Source organism: Lissotriton helveticus, chromosome 1_2 (genome assembly GCF_964261635.1).
Source record: "Lissotriton helveticus chromosome 1_2, aLisHel1.1, whole genome shotgun sequence".
In the NCBI taxonomy this organism is placed as follows: Eukaryota; Metazoa; Chordata; class Amphibia; order Caudata; family Salamandridae; genus Lissotriton; species Lissotriton helveticus.
Genome location: NC_136058.1, coordinates 319,597,776 through 319,612,353, shown reverse-complemented (window position 1 = coordinate 319,612,353; position 14,578 = coordinate 319,597,776). Strand labels below are relative to the sequence as shown.

Genomic DNA, 14,578 nt, shown 5'->3' with positions numbered 1-14,578 from the left:
TTGTGACATTAATCTCGCGCTGTGTTGATTTATAGGAGATGAGGATTTAGGAAGTTCCTGTTTTCTCTCCTCTGTGGGGGCAGCTCCTGTGTCCGCCGTTTCTCCGCTTTACACCAACTTCAAGAGTAAGTTAAAGCTCAGCCTCAAAAGAACAGTTTAACGCATCAAAGAGTCATTTCCATGTGTTGGTTAAAAAAAACTTGTGTGTGTCCTGTTTAAGGATTTAATTGTGAAATAGACTTTTTTAGTTGGATGTTTAAGCATACACTATTGACCAATAGAAAGTCAGCAAGTGACTGACACCGCATCCTTACATGATTGAGAGGTGACGTAAGCAGTGTCCAGGTGGTTCCATGGTGTAATGGTTAGCACTCTGGACTCTGAATCCAGCGATCCGAGTTCAAATCTCGGTGGGACCTGAGGATTTTGTTATTTGCTTCCAATTATTCTGGGTCTTACGCAGAGGAGCATTTGTATCCCTAACATACCCCCTCCCTTCCTGTTTTCATTCTCCTGGTCTCTGCTGACATCTATACATCTTTAGGCGATGCTGGTGGCACGTGACGCTGCACACAGGTGTTTTATCATTCCTGTGCCTGTGTGGACACCTTTCTCCTGTGACTGCACAACAGTAACACACACAGTGTGGGCCTGACTCCAGCGCCCTTCACACCGGATAACTCACAAGGACACACAGACGGGAAAGCAGTGTGTAAAAAAAAGGCTTGAATAAAGTGTTAACGGATACAAAGTAAAAATGCTTTTTGTTTTATTTCTGCACTTTATTGGTAACTATCCGACATATGAAGGGAGATGAGAATTCCACCAAAACTGTTGGGCAAAAAAGGGAAATATAATCTGTTTGTCACGTAAAGCGCTCTAATGGCAGTGGGCTGAGTTTACACTAAAAGCAACAACAAAAACAAGCATTGGCATAGCCAGTAGGTCTCGCCTTTGGGACCTTATACGTATTTCGCCATGCAAATGTTGATGTTGTTGTACCAAGGATATTGTGCTGCATTACGAAATACTTATAAGGTCCCAAAAGCGAGACCTATTGGCTATGCCAACGCTTAATTAAGACTTGTGCACTTACAGTACCTTATTACATCTGCTGTAGATTGAAGTCGTGGTGAGGCACCGTGACTTGAGACCCATGCACCTGTTAAAGGGGCTCAGCGCCTGCTTCCACCATGACAGGACACGGGTCACTCACCTCCATACACACAACAGGGGGGCACGTGTCTCCACTCACCTCCATACACACAACAGGGGAGCACGTGTCTCCACTCACCTCCATACACACAACAGGGAAGCGCGTGTCTCCACTCACCTCTGTACACACAACAGGGGCGCACGTGTCTCCACTCACCTCCATACACACAACAGTGGAGCACGTGTCTTCACTCACCTCCATACACACAACAGGGGGGCACGTGTCTCCACTCACCTCCATACACACAACAGGGGGGCACGTGTCTCCACTCACCTCCATACACACAACAGGGAAGCGCGTGTCTCCACTCACCTCCATACACACAACAGGGGAGCGCGTGTCTCCACTCACCTCCATACACACAACAGGGGAGCAGGTGTCTCCACTCACCTCCATACACACAACAGGGGCGCAGGTGTCTCCACTCACCTCCATACACACAACAGGGGAGCACGTGTCTCCTCTCACCTCCATACACACAACAGGGGCGCACGTGTCTCCACTCACCTCCATACACACAACAGGGGAGCGCGTGTCTCCACTCACCTCCATACACACAACAGGGGAGCAAGTGTCTCCACTCACCTCCATACACACAACAGGGGAGCGCGTGTCTCCACTCACCTCCATACACACAACAGGGAAGCGCGTGTCTCCACTCACCTCCATACACACAACAGGGAAGCGCGTGTCTCCACTCACCTCCATACACACAACAGGGGAGCGCGTGTCTCCACTCACCTCCATACACACAACAGGGGAGCAAGTGTCTCCACTCACCTCCATACACACAACAGGGGAGCGCGTGTCTCCACTCACCTCCATACACACAACAGGGGAGCACGCAGGGCACAAGTCCTAAATCAAGAAGTGGGGGAACGCTCAAAGACAGGAAGTGACGTCACGCCCGGAAGTGATGTCACGAAAGGTAAAAAAACACAGTCTTCTATTAATGGAGGTGCATTGGGGCTGGTCGTTCCTGGCCAGGCAGCTGCGACACACACTTCTTAAGAGGGGGGACAGCCGCGGTCAGCAGTAGGAGTTCCTGTAGGGCGGTGACGTGGGGAGGGTGAGGGCCGGGTGGGGGGTAGTAATGTATAGATTACAGAGTTTAACAGCTAAGTAAACATATAAATAAATAAAACGACTTTCGTTGCATGCAATGCACCCCCAACCTGCCCCTCCCCCTCCCCATGTCACCGCCCTACAGGAACTCCTACTGCCGACCGCGGCTGAGGGGGAAGGATGTGTTTATGTGTGTGGGATGCCTGAGTCCATGCGCGCGCGCTTGTGTGCGTCTGCTTTATTTCTGCTTAAGCACTGTAATTTGGCACCGGATGTTTTAGCAGAGAGCTCTCTGCAACTCTGGGTATGTTTTTGCATGCAGTTAATAGCAAGAATACACTTGATTCCTCAGCAAGGGCATATTTGCATGGGGGATGGCGTCCACCCGGTAAAATAAGTGGGGGGATGCCGTCCACCCACGTGGTACCCCGATTCGAGCCCTGGGAGCACGTGTGTCGGGGGTTCGGAAGGGGACGTCTGTGCTCCTATCATTTACCATGGGTGGGCAGCAGCTGCAGTCCCTGGGGGCCCGGGGCCTGCAGGAACTGCCGTTACGGCGGGTTCCTGCAATCCATCAGCTTGCAGGTCCGGTAGTGATCCAGCTCTATCCTCAGGCAGTGTCCAGTTTCCTCGCTGCTGCACCTTCTGATTATTTGGAAGATAATGCAGTTGGTGACAGCACAGGCCCCGCACACACCCCCTCCGGGTTTGACTCCATGAGAAGCCCATATGAGTCTCCATAAACTTTTCTCCTCTTTACACACTACGTTTAGCCACTGGCGTAAGAAAATTGAGGGGGCCTCCCTGCAAGGTATGTAGAGGGGCCCTCTCCGGACAGAGTGCAGTGCCGAGGGGCCATCTTGGAGCTAGGCCCCCCCCCCCCCACCGCGTGGGCTGCGGGGGCCTGTGTTATGCCCCTGCTTAGCATAACCAAATGAACCATTTTCCAAACACCGACGCTTGCTTTTGGCAAATTTAATGTATAAAATAAATTGCACAAGAAGTTTTTTATTTTAATAATTGCAACTAAATGAGCACTTAATCACATAACACTCTGAAAAATCAATCAATGCAATTAAATGAGTAAAAGCGCTCTTAATCGCATAACACTCTGAAAAACCATCAAATGCAATTAAATTAGTAAAAGCGCTCTTAATCACATAACACTCTGAAAAACCAATAAATGCAATTAAATGAGTAAAAGGCATAAAGTTGGAGAATGCGGGCATCGATCCCGCTACTTCTCGCATGCTAAGCGAGCGCTCTACCATCTGAGCTAATTCCCCTTCCGCACAGCACCCTTGAGGCAACGGGATTGATGACGCATTCTCTGCGCTTGTTCTATCTCAAATCACATTTTTAGGTCTCGCCTGTCGATGTGCATGCGCATCGAGCTTGCGAGACTATGGGGGCTTAACCACTCTTTACCTAACTTGCAAGGAATCGTGGCGATTCCTTGCAGTGCCCGTGACTTTTAAGCTAAATGCGCATGCGCTTAAAAGCGCGTGCACATGCCCCCAGCCGCCTGCCTGCCCCTGCTGCTTTCACACCCTCTCGCCGTCTGTTCCCCCTGCTGCGTCATCAAAGGCTTTCCCGGCCGGCCGGCCGTGCTTTCAGTTTCACTGCCGGCCGGCCGTGTAAAGTGCACTTCAAAGGCCGCTCTCCCCGCTCCGCCCCCTCCCCTGCCCGCCTTGTCGCATTTCTCCTCCTCCCTCCCCTTCTCTGCCTTCCCTCCGTCTTGTATTTTCCCTCTGCTCTTTCCTTTATTCTTTTTCTCTTTCCTTTCAGATTCCGTTTCTTTCCTTCCCTAGTTTGTTTCTTTTTTCCTGTTCCATTTTAAACCTATTTAACAATTCTTCCCTTACTCATCGTTTGTTCGATCCGTGTGACTTTGCCGACTTACACCTCCCCTCCCTACTTTCTGCCCTGGCCCCTCCCCCTCTCCTTGAGGTGAGCTCGGCATCACCCTCGCTCATAGCCTCGAATCCATCGCCCTGCTTCCAGTATGCACACCCCGAGCACGTCCTTCGAAACACATTTCCATTCTGTCCATTCCTATGCATCATTCATTTATCACGCAGACACCTCTCTGATCCGTTTCAAAGCCAAACTGCAACTTTCTTGCATTTCAGTTCTAAATGATTTTGTAACGCAGGGCTGCATACCTAAACTGAATCTGTAGTTCTACAGAATTATGTCGTGCACACTAATTATCTTATTTAGATGAACATTTCTTTTAATACATTCTTTTAACTGCCAAATGTCATGGGGATTTCACAGAAGAATACAACACAGTATGTTTTGCAGCATGTCCAAGTGCAAAGCAAAGATGCACTGTCGTCATGCCCCCCTAATCCGAAACCCGCTCCGCCCCCTCCCCTGCCCGCCGTGTCGCATTTCTCCTCCCCCCTCCCCTTCTCTGCCTTCCCTCCGTCTTGTATTTTCCCTCTGCTCTTTCCTTTATTCTTTTTCTCTTTCCTTTCAGATTCCGTTTCTTTCCTTCCCTAGTTTGTTTCTTTTTTCCTGTTCCATTTTAAACCTATTTAACAATTCTTCCCTTACTCATCGTTTGTTCGATCCGTGTGACTTTGCCGACTTACACCTCCCCTCCCTACTTTCTGCCCTGACCCCTCCCCCTCTCCTTGAGGTGAGCTCGGCATCACCCTCGCTCATAGCCTCGAATCCATCGCCCTGCTTCCAGTATGCACACCCCGAGCACGTCCTTCGAAACATATTTCCATTCTGTCCATTCCTATGCATCATTCATTTATCACGCAGACACCTCTCTGATCCGTTTCAAAGCCAAACTGCAACTTTCTTGCATTTCAGTTCTAAATGATTTTGTAACGCAGGGCTGCATACCTAAACTGAATCTGTAGTTCTACAGAATTATGTCGTGCACACTAATTATCTTATTTAGATGAACATTTCTTTTAATACATTCTTTTAACTGCCAAATGTCATGGGGATTTCACAGAAGAATACAACACAGTATGTTTTGCAGCATGTCCAAGTGCAAAGTAAAGATGCACTGTCGTCATGCTCCCCTAATCCGAAACCCGCTCCGCCCCCTCCCCTGCCCGCCGTGTCGCATTTCTCCTCCCCCCTCCCCTTCTCTGCCTTCCCTCCGTCTTGTATTTTCCCTCTGCTCTTTCCTTTATTCTTTTTCTCTTTCCTTTCAGATTCCGTTTCTTTCCTTCCCTAGTTTGTTTCTTTTTTCCTGTTCCATTTTAAACCTATTTAACAATTCTTCCCTTACTCATCGTTTGTTCGATCCGTGTGACTTTGCCGACTTACACCTCCCCTCCCTACTTTCTGCCCTGGCCCCTCCCCCTCTCCTTGAGGTGAGCTCGGCATCACCCTCGCTCATAGCCTCGAATCCATCGCCCTGCTTCCAGTATGCACACCCCGAGCACGTCCTTCGAAACACATTTCCATTCTGTCCATTCCTATGCATCATTCATTTATCACGCAGACACCTCTCTGATCCGTTTCAAAGCCAAACTGCAACTTTCTTGCATTTCAGTTCTAAATGATTTTGTAACGCAGGGCTGCATACCTAAACTGAATCTGTAGTTCTACAGAATTATGTCGTGCACACTAATTATCTTATTTAGATGAACATTTCTTTCAATACATTCTTTTAACTGCCAAATGTCATGGGGATTTCACAGAAGAATACAACACAGTATGTTTTGCAGCATGTCCAAGTGCAAAGCAAAGATGCACTGTCGTCATGCCCCCCTAATCCGAAACCGGCTCCGCCCCCTCCCCTGCCCGCCGTGTCGCATTTCTCCTCCCCCCTCCCCTTCTCTGCCTTCCCTCCGTCTTGTATTTTCCCTCTGCTCTTTCCTTTATTCTTTTTCTCTTTCCTTTCAGATTCCGTTTCTTTCCTTCCCTAGTTTGTTTCTTTTTTCCTGTTCCATTTTAAACCTATTTAACAATTCTTCCCTTACTCATCGTTTGTTCGATCCGTGTGACTTTGCCGACTTACACCTCCCCTCCCTACTTTCTGCCCTGGCCCCTCCCCCTCTCCTTGAGGTGAGCTCGGCATCACCCTCGCTCATAGCCTCGAATCCATCGCCCTGCTTCCAGTATGCACACCCCGAGCACGTCCTTCGAAACACATTTCCATTCTGTCCATTCCTATGCATCATTCATTTATCACGCAGACACCTCTCTGATCCGTTTCAAAGCCAAACTGCAACTTTCTTGCATTTCAGTTCTAAATGATTTTGTAACGCAGGGCTGCATACCTAAACTGAATCTGTAGTTCTACAGAATTATGTCGTGCACACTAATTATCTTATTTAGATGAACATTTCTTTTAATACATTCTTTTAACTGCCAAATGTCATGGGGATTTCACAGAAGAATACAACACAGTATGTTTTGCAGCATGTCCAAGTGCAAAGCAAAGATGCACTGTCGTCATGCCCCCCTAATCCGAAACCGGCTCCGCCCCCTCCCCTGCCCGCCGTGTCGCATTTCTCCTCCCCCCTCCCCTTCTCTGCCTTCCCTCCGTCTTGTATTTTCCCTCTGCTCTTTCCTTTATTCTTTTTCTCTTTCCTTTCAGATTCCGTTTCTTTCCTTCCCTAGTTTGTTTCTTTTTTCCTGTTCCATTTTAAACCTATTTAACAATTCTTCCCTTACTCATCATTTGTTCGATCCGTGTGACTTTGCCGACTTACACCTCCCCTCCCTACTTTCTGCCCTGGCCCCTCCCCCTCTCCTTGAGGTGAGCTCGGCATCACCCTCGCTCATAGCCTCGAATCCATCGCCCTGCTTCCAGTATGCACACCCCGAGCACGTCCTTCGAAACATATTTCCATTCTGTCCATTCCTATGCATCATTCATTTATCACGCAGACACCTCTCTGATCCGTTTCAAAGCCAAACTGCAACTTTCTTGCATTTCAGTTCTAAATGATTTTGTAACGCAGGGCTGCATACCTAAACTGAATCTGTAGTTCTACAGAATTATGTCGTGCACACTAATTATCTTATTTAGATGAACATTTCTTTTAATACATTCTTTTAACTGCCAAATGTCATGGGGATTTCACAGAAGAATACAACACAGTATGTTTTGCAGCATGTCCAAGTGCAAAGCAAAGATGCACTGTCGTCATGCCCCCCTAATCCGAAACCCGCTCCGCCCCCTCCCCTGCCCGCCGTGTCGCATTTCTCCTCCCCCCTCCCCTTCTCTGCCTTCCCTCCGTCTTGTATTTTCCCTCTGCTCTTTCCTTTATTCTTTTTCTCTTTCCTTTCAGATTCCGTTTCTTTCCTTCCCTAGTTTGTTTCTTTTTTCCTGTTCCATTTTAAACCTATTTAACAATTCTTCCCTTACTCATCGTTTGTTCGATCCGTGTGACTTTGCCGACTTACACATCCCCTCCCTACTTTCTGCCCTGGCCCCTCCCCCTCTCCTTGAGGTGAGCTCGGCATCACCCTCGCTCATAGCCTCGAATCCATCGCCCTGCTTCCAGTATGCACACCCCGAGCACGTCCTTCGAAACACATTTCCATTCTGTCCATTCCTATGCATCATTCATTTATCACGCAGACACCTCTCTGATCCGTTTCAAAGCCAAACTGCAACTTTCTTGCATTTCAGTTCTAAATGATTTTGTAACGCAGGGCTGCATACCTAAACTGAATCTGTAGTTCTACAGAATTATGTCGTGCACACTAATTATCTTATTTAGATGAACATTTCTTTCAATACATTCTTTTAACTGCCAAATGTCATGGGGATTTCACAGAAGAATACAACACAGTATGTTTTGCAGCATGTCCAAGTGCAAAGCAAAGATGCACTGTCGTCATGCCCCCCTAATCCGAAACCCGCTCCGCCCCCTCCCCTGCCCGCCGTGTCGCATTTCTCCTCCCCCTCCCCTTCTCTGCCTTCCCTCCGTCTTGTATTTTCCCTCTGCTCTTTCCTTTATTCTTTTTCTCTTTCCTTTCAGATTCCGTTTCTTTCCTTCCCTAGTTTGTTTCTTTTTTCCTGTTCCATTTTAAACCTATTTAACAATTCTTCCCTTACTCATCGTTTGTTCGATCCGTGTGACTTTGCCGACTTACACCTCCCCTCCCTACTTTCTGCCCTGGCCCCTCCCCCTCTCCTTGAGGTGAGCTCGGCATCACCCTCGCTCATAGCCTCGAATCCATCGCCCTGCTTCCAGTATGCACACCCCGAGCACGTCCTTCGAAACATATTTCCATTCTGTCCATTCCTATGCATCATTCATTTATCACGCAGACACCTCTCTGATCCGTTTCAAAGCCAAACTGCAACTTTCTTGCATTTCAGTTCTAAATGATTTTGTAACGCAGGGCTGCATACCTAAACTGAATCTGTAGTTCTACAGAGTTATGTCGTGCACACTAATTATCTTATTTAGATGAACATTTCTTTTAATACATTCTTTTAACTGCCAAATGTCATGGGGATTTCACAGAAGAATACAACACAGTATGTTTTGCAGCATGTCCAAGTGCAAAGCAAAGATGCACTGTCGTCATGACCCCCTAATCCGAAACCCGCTCCGCCCCCTCCCCTGCCCGCCGTGTCGCATTTCTCCTCCCCCCTCCCCTTCTCTGCCTTCCCTCCGTCTTGTATTTTCCCTCTGCTCTTTCCTTTATTCTTTTTCTCTTTCCTTTCAGATTCCGTTTCTTTCCTTCCCTAGTTTGTTTCTTTTTTCCTGTTCCATTTTAAACCTATTTAACAATTCTTCCCTTACTCATCGTTTGTTCGATCCGTGTGACTTTGCCGACTTACACCTCCCCTCCCTACTTTCTGCCCTGGCCCCTCCCCCTCTCCTTGAGGTGAGCTCGGCATCACCCTCGCTCATAGCCTCGAATCCATCGCCCTGCTTCCAGTATGCACACCCCGAGCACGTCCTTCGAAACACATTTCCATTCTGTCCATTCCTATGCATCATTCATTTATCACGCAGACACCTCTCTGATCCGTTTCAAAGCCAAACTGCAACTTTCTTGCATTTCAGTTCTAAATGATTTTGTAACGCAGGGCTGCATACCTAAACTGAATCTGTAGTTCTACAGAATTATGTCGTGCACACTAATTATCTTATTTAGATGAACATTTCTTTCAATACATTCTTTTAACTGCCAAATGTCATGGGGATTTCACAGAAGAATACAACACAGTATGTTTTGCAGCATGTCCAAGTGCAAAGCAAAGATGCACTGTCGTCATGCCCCCCTAATCCGAAATTGCATTAATAACTTACTTTAGCACATTAAAAAAAAAAGGCACCACCACCGCATCCACCACCACATCCACCACACCCACATCCACCGCATCCACCACCACCACATCCACCACCACCACATCCACCACCACATCCAACACATCCACCACCACTTCCACCACCACCGCATGCACCACCACCACATCCACCACCACCACCACATCCACCACCACCACCGCATCCACCACCACCACCGCATCCACCACCACCACATCCACCACCACCCCCACATCCACCACCTCATCCACCACCGCATCCACCACCACATCCACCACACCCACCATCACTTCCACCACCACATCCACCACCACTTTCACCACATCCACCACCACCACCACATCCACCACCACATCCACCACCACCACATCCACCACCACATCCAACACATCCACCACCACTTCCACCACCACCGCATGCACCACCACCACATCCACCACCACCACCACATCCACCACCACCACCGCATCCACCACCACCACCGCATCCACCACCACCACATCCACCACCACCCCCACATCCACCACCTCATCCACCACCGCATCCACCACCACATCCACCACACCCACCATCACTTCCACCACCACATCCACCACCACTTTCACCACATCCACCACCACCACCACATCCACCACCACATCCACCACCACCACCATATCCACCCCCACATCCACCACCATCACCACCACATCCACCATCACCACCACCACATCCACCACCACATCCACCACCACCATATCCCCTAGATCCACCACCACCACATCTATATGTGTGTGTGTGTGTGTGTGTAGGTGCAAATGCAATGTTCTTGAATTTTCGTCACAATAAAATACACTGAACATAATCTTCACAAAAGTTATTTACAAACGTTTAAGCTATTGCCATTATAAATTACAATACATTTTATTTCAGTATTTATTATTTACAAAATTAAAAGCCATTGTTATTTGTAATATCAATACATCTAAGTCACGTAAATACAACACACATTGCATTACAAATGATATAGGTGTCACATTTGCGAAAGTTAAAACTATTGACATTGTAACTGACAAAGCTATTAATTTTGCTATTTTCAAAACCAACGCCACTCAACCACGCAACGCCACTCACCCACGCAACGCTACTCACCCACGCAACGCCACTCACACACGCAACGCCACTCATCCACGCAACGCCACTCACACACGCAACGCCACTCATCCACGCAATGCCACTCATCCACGCAACGCCACTCATCCAAGCAACGCCACTCATCCACGCAACGCCACTCATCCACGCAACGCCACTCATCCATTTGCAAAACGAAAAATGTAAAACTCTTCTATTGCGAGACCTATTGCATTTTCAATGCTTGTTCTTCCTAAAAGGAGCCTCTAGACAGAGATTTGCTCTGTGATTCCCAGTTGCTCCAACTGCTGCCATTGACGGGTCTGACACAGCTCGTGCATGTCGTGAGCTCGTGCATGTCGTGAGCTCGTGCTGTCGTGAGCTCGTGCATGTCGTGTGCTCGTGCATGTCCTGTGCTCGTGCATGTGGTGTGCTCGTGCATGTGTGTGCTCGTGCATGTCGTGTACTCGTGCATGTGGTGTGCTCGTGCATGTGTGTGCTCGTGTATGTCGTGTGCTCGTGCATGTCTGTGCTCGTGCATGTTGTGTGCTCGTGCATGTGGTGTGCTCGTGCATGTGTGTGCTCGTGCATGTCGTGTGCTCGTGCATGGTTTCAATGTAGACACCAGCCCCTGCCCCAGTTACATCAGGAGTCTGGCATTCATCAAAGTGACCCTTTTGTGCCCACGGGTGGCAGAACGGGGGGTCTTCGCCACACTTCACATTTACTTCCAGTTCACCTCACTCATCCGCAGTGCACTTTAAACTCGCCTCTGCAGGGGGCGGCTTTGTAAGGGTTTTCTGTGCACAATACGGCAGGTCACGTTTTAATATTTCTGTAAATTGTCAGAACTGGCAAAATATGAGATAATCTCATTTGAATCATTGACCCTGCGTCTGGCGCATAAGGCTGGCGCGTGTTGTTTCCTGTAGATAGGGGCGTTCATTGAGCGTTCTGCTGTCATCAACCCTGTGCACCAATTATGTAATAACAGCTGGGCATTCATCACACTGAGGGGCTTATTATCAAAGAGAGGAAAAGCCCCTCTGCGTGACTTTTCTTGTCCTTGTAAATATGACCCCTTCACTTGCAGCGCTGTGCGTGGAAGGGGCGTTCCATGGGTGCTGCTGTGGGTGTTCCCTCGCAACACCCATGGAACAAGCACATCTCCAGATTTACAAGAAATCGTAAATCTGGAGATGCGTGTGAATGCTACGCCACCCTTAGAGCTGGCGTAGCGAGGCGCAACCAGGAGAAATGTTTTCATTTTTCCTCGTTTTTTCCTCTTTCAATGCGTGCTGCATTCAACAGCACACATTGAAAGAGGAAAAAGCCTCTTGTGATTGTTTTTGTGCAGGAGGGGGCCCCTTCCTGCACAAACACAATCTCCCCGCTACGCAGGCATCCTTGCGCCATGATGCAAGGGTGCCTGCGCCGGCGCATGGCTGTAGTTTGTGCGCCAGCGCAGGGAGAAGCGTAGAGATGCGACATATTCTTGAAAATATGTTGCATCTCTGTGCTTTCCAAATTAACGCATCACAACGCAGCACAATGACTTGCTGCACCGTGCTGCGTTTCTTTGTTGCAAATCTGCCCCTTAGAGCTTAAAATTAAAATTAAAATTCTCTGTGAAGGAATTTTAAATTAAAGGCTAAAAATGAAGTTGTAGCAGCACAAGTAGAGCCCGAGTGACGTGGAGGCTGTTGGCCTCACAGAGGCGCTGTCTGCGCCGAGGAAACTACAGAGGCTGGTTTAGGAGCTTAAAAGAAAAAGATAAGCGGGGGAGCCCAGTTTATGGGTTTATCGCTGAAAAATAAAACTGCAACGTTCTCAATAGAATTTCTATTTATGCTTGTGGTTTAACAAAAGTATTTCTTAATTATTATACATATTTGATGTATTTCTGTAGTTTTAGTATTGTTTGTTTAACCTCTTTCAGTCAGTGTCCAGGGCTTCCAATGACCCATTCAGTGGGGGGAGGGGCAACAACAGAAATCAAAAGATTAATAAAAAACCCTATGTCACAAAGATGTTTAAAATTGTAACCATGTGTTATCCATGCCTCGAATATTGGGCCCATCATTCAGTAATCAGTGTCATTAAACATGAAATTCTATTTTAAAAATCCACCAAAAGCACAATCAATCGACAGTTGTGAAATAAAGAGTGAAAAAAAATCACACTTCCCTGACCGGGAATCGAACCCGGGCCGCGGCGGTGAGAGCGCCGAATCCTAACCACTAGACCACTAGGGAGCGCTTGTGTGCCTACCCTCTTCAGCCCCTGATGACTACAAAGGTGCAGCTGTGAGTGTGTGAATGTTGCATTGAGGCGCTATATTTACATTCATCCTATCGATGCTTTTACAGAGAATCCCAAAAACAGGAAAGTATCATATAGAAGTTACAAAACTGTTTTGCAGACCAGAACCTAAGGAAACGGACAAAATAAAGACGCCCTTACAAGAAGAGACCGAGGCCTGGGTGACGGGGAAATGCCAAGGGTCTCCCTTCAGTGAGAGGCCTCGGCTGCGCGGCGTTCAGATCTGCATTCAGTGAGACCTACACGTGTGCACAGGGAGCGCTTATCTGTGTATCGGTCACTGGTGTTCAGTGAGATTCCTCTCTGATGTGAGTGTAGTGCACTCAGCTGTGCAGGGGCAGTGATCTGGATTCAGTGAGAGCTACCCGTGTGCACAGAGAGCTCTTATCTGTGCATCGGTCACTGGTGTTCAGTGAGATTCCTGTTAGATGTGAGTGTGGTCACTTACCTGTGCAGGGTCAGTGATCTGGATTCAGTGACAGAGGTCACAGCTGTGCAGGGTCAGTGATCTGGGTTCAGTGAAAGAGGTCACAGCTCTGCTGCTTTCACTCATATTCATTGATGGGTATTTTCGCTGTGCAGGGTTCAGGCACGAGCATCCAGTGAGAGCTCACGTGCGCTGATGTTTTCAGTGACATGCAGGCAGGCAGTGAGAGTCTGCTCACTTGTGCAGCAATCAGTGAAATGTGCATTGAGTAAGAGATCTCCTACTCGTGCAGCCCACGGTGATGAGCATTCAGTGAGAGGCGATGCTTGTGCAGCAATGAGTACTGTGCATTCAGTGAGACACGATGCTTGTGCAGCATTGAGTACTGTGCATTCAGTGAGACACGATGCTTGTGCAGCATGGAGTACTGTGCATTCAGTGAGAGAACTTTAGAGAAGCTTCCATACCTCTGCGTCTCTCCAGCTGCCTGCAGGGCTCTCTTCTCATTGCAGTTAAAGGTGCCCCACACCTCCTCCCATGAGTTTCCGTAGTGAAGTGGTTATCACGTTCGCCTAACACGCGAAAGGTCCCCGGTTCGAGACCGGGCGGAAATACTTTTTTTCCTTTAAAAAAAGTAACTCACACCAGTTCATTACTTTATTATTATAATTTAATCCAAGTTGTGGAAAAAAAAGTACAAGTTCTGGAAATAAAAAGTGGGGTAAGATGGAAAACACTACTCCCCTCCCTTGTGGAAACCTACTTGATACTTAGTTACGAACAGTATATCAGTGTCAACGAAAAGCGAGCAGACAATCGTTGTAACTAAGGATAATAAAATATAAACTGGTGACAAAGCTCGACACAGTCCCCTTGCAGCACTGACGGGACGTGTGGTTTGGTATAAATTAGAAGTTTGCGTGTGATCGGAGGGCTTTGGCGTTCGTTTTCAATCACTGAGACCATAAATGTATAAAATGCAGAATGTTGGACGTCAGAGTTGGCAGCGTGGGCAGAAAACAGCGATTGATTCAAAATGTAAGTGAAAACTTCTATAACAGGTGGAGTCGCTACTTGTTTGGAGAAACCAGGATAGCAACAGAGGAAAAGTTAGAGCGATAAAAATAAAAGAGTTAAAAGCTAAATCATTTTCTGTTTAAAACC

At 47.8% G+C, this 14,578-nt stretch overlaps 4 non-coding genes across 4 annotated transcripts; 2 read left to right on the top strand and 2 right to left on the bottom strand.

Annotated features, from left to right (window-relative positions):
- The first annotated feature begins 347 nt into the window (after positions 1-347).
- TRNAQ-CUG (transfer RNA glutamine (anticodon CUG)) lies at positions 348-419 on the top strand. Its single transcript has one exon. It is a non-coding gene; the product is annotated as a tRNA-Gln (tRNA).
- A 3,075-nt stretch (positions 420-3,494) lies between these two features.
- Positions 3,495-3,567, bottom strand: TRNAA-AGC (transfer RNA alanine (anticodon AGC)). The gene has a single exon. It is a non-coding gene; the product is annotated as a tRNA-Ala (tRNA).
- A 9,281-nt stretch (positions 3,568-12,848) lies between these two features.
- Positions 12,849-12,920, bottom strand: TRNAE-CUC (transfer RNA glutamic acid (anticodon CUC)). Its single transcript has one exon. It is a non-coding gene; the product is annotated as a tRNA-Glu (tRNA).
- Positions 12,921-13,955: 1,035 nt separating this feature from the next.
- Positions 13,956-14,028, top strand: TRNAV-AAC (transfer RNA valine (anticodon AAC)). The gene has a single exon. It is a non-coding gene; the product is annotated as a tRNA-Val (tRNA).
- The last annotated feature ends 550 nt before the right edge of the window (positions 14,029-14,578 follow it).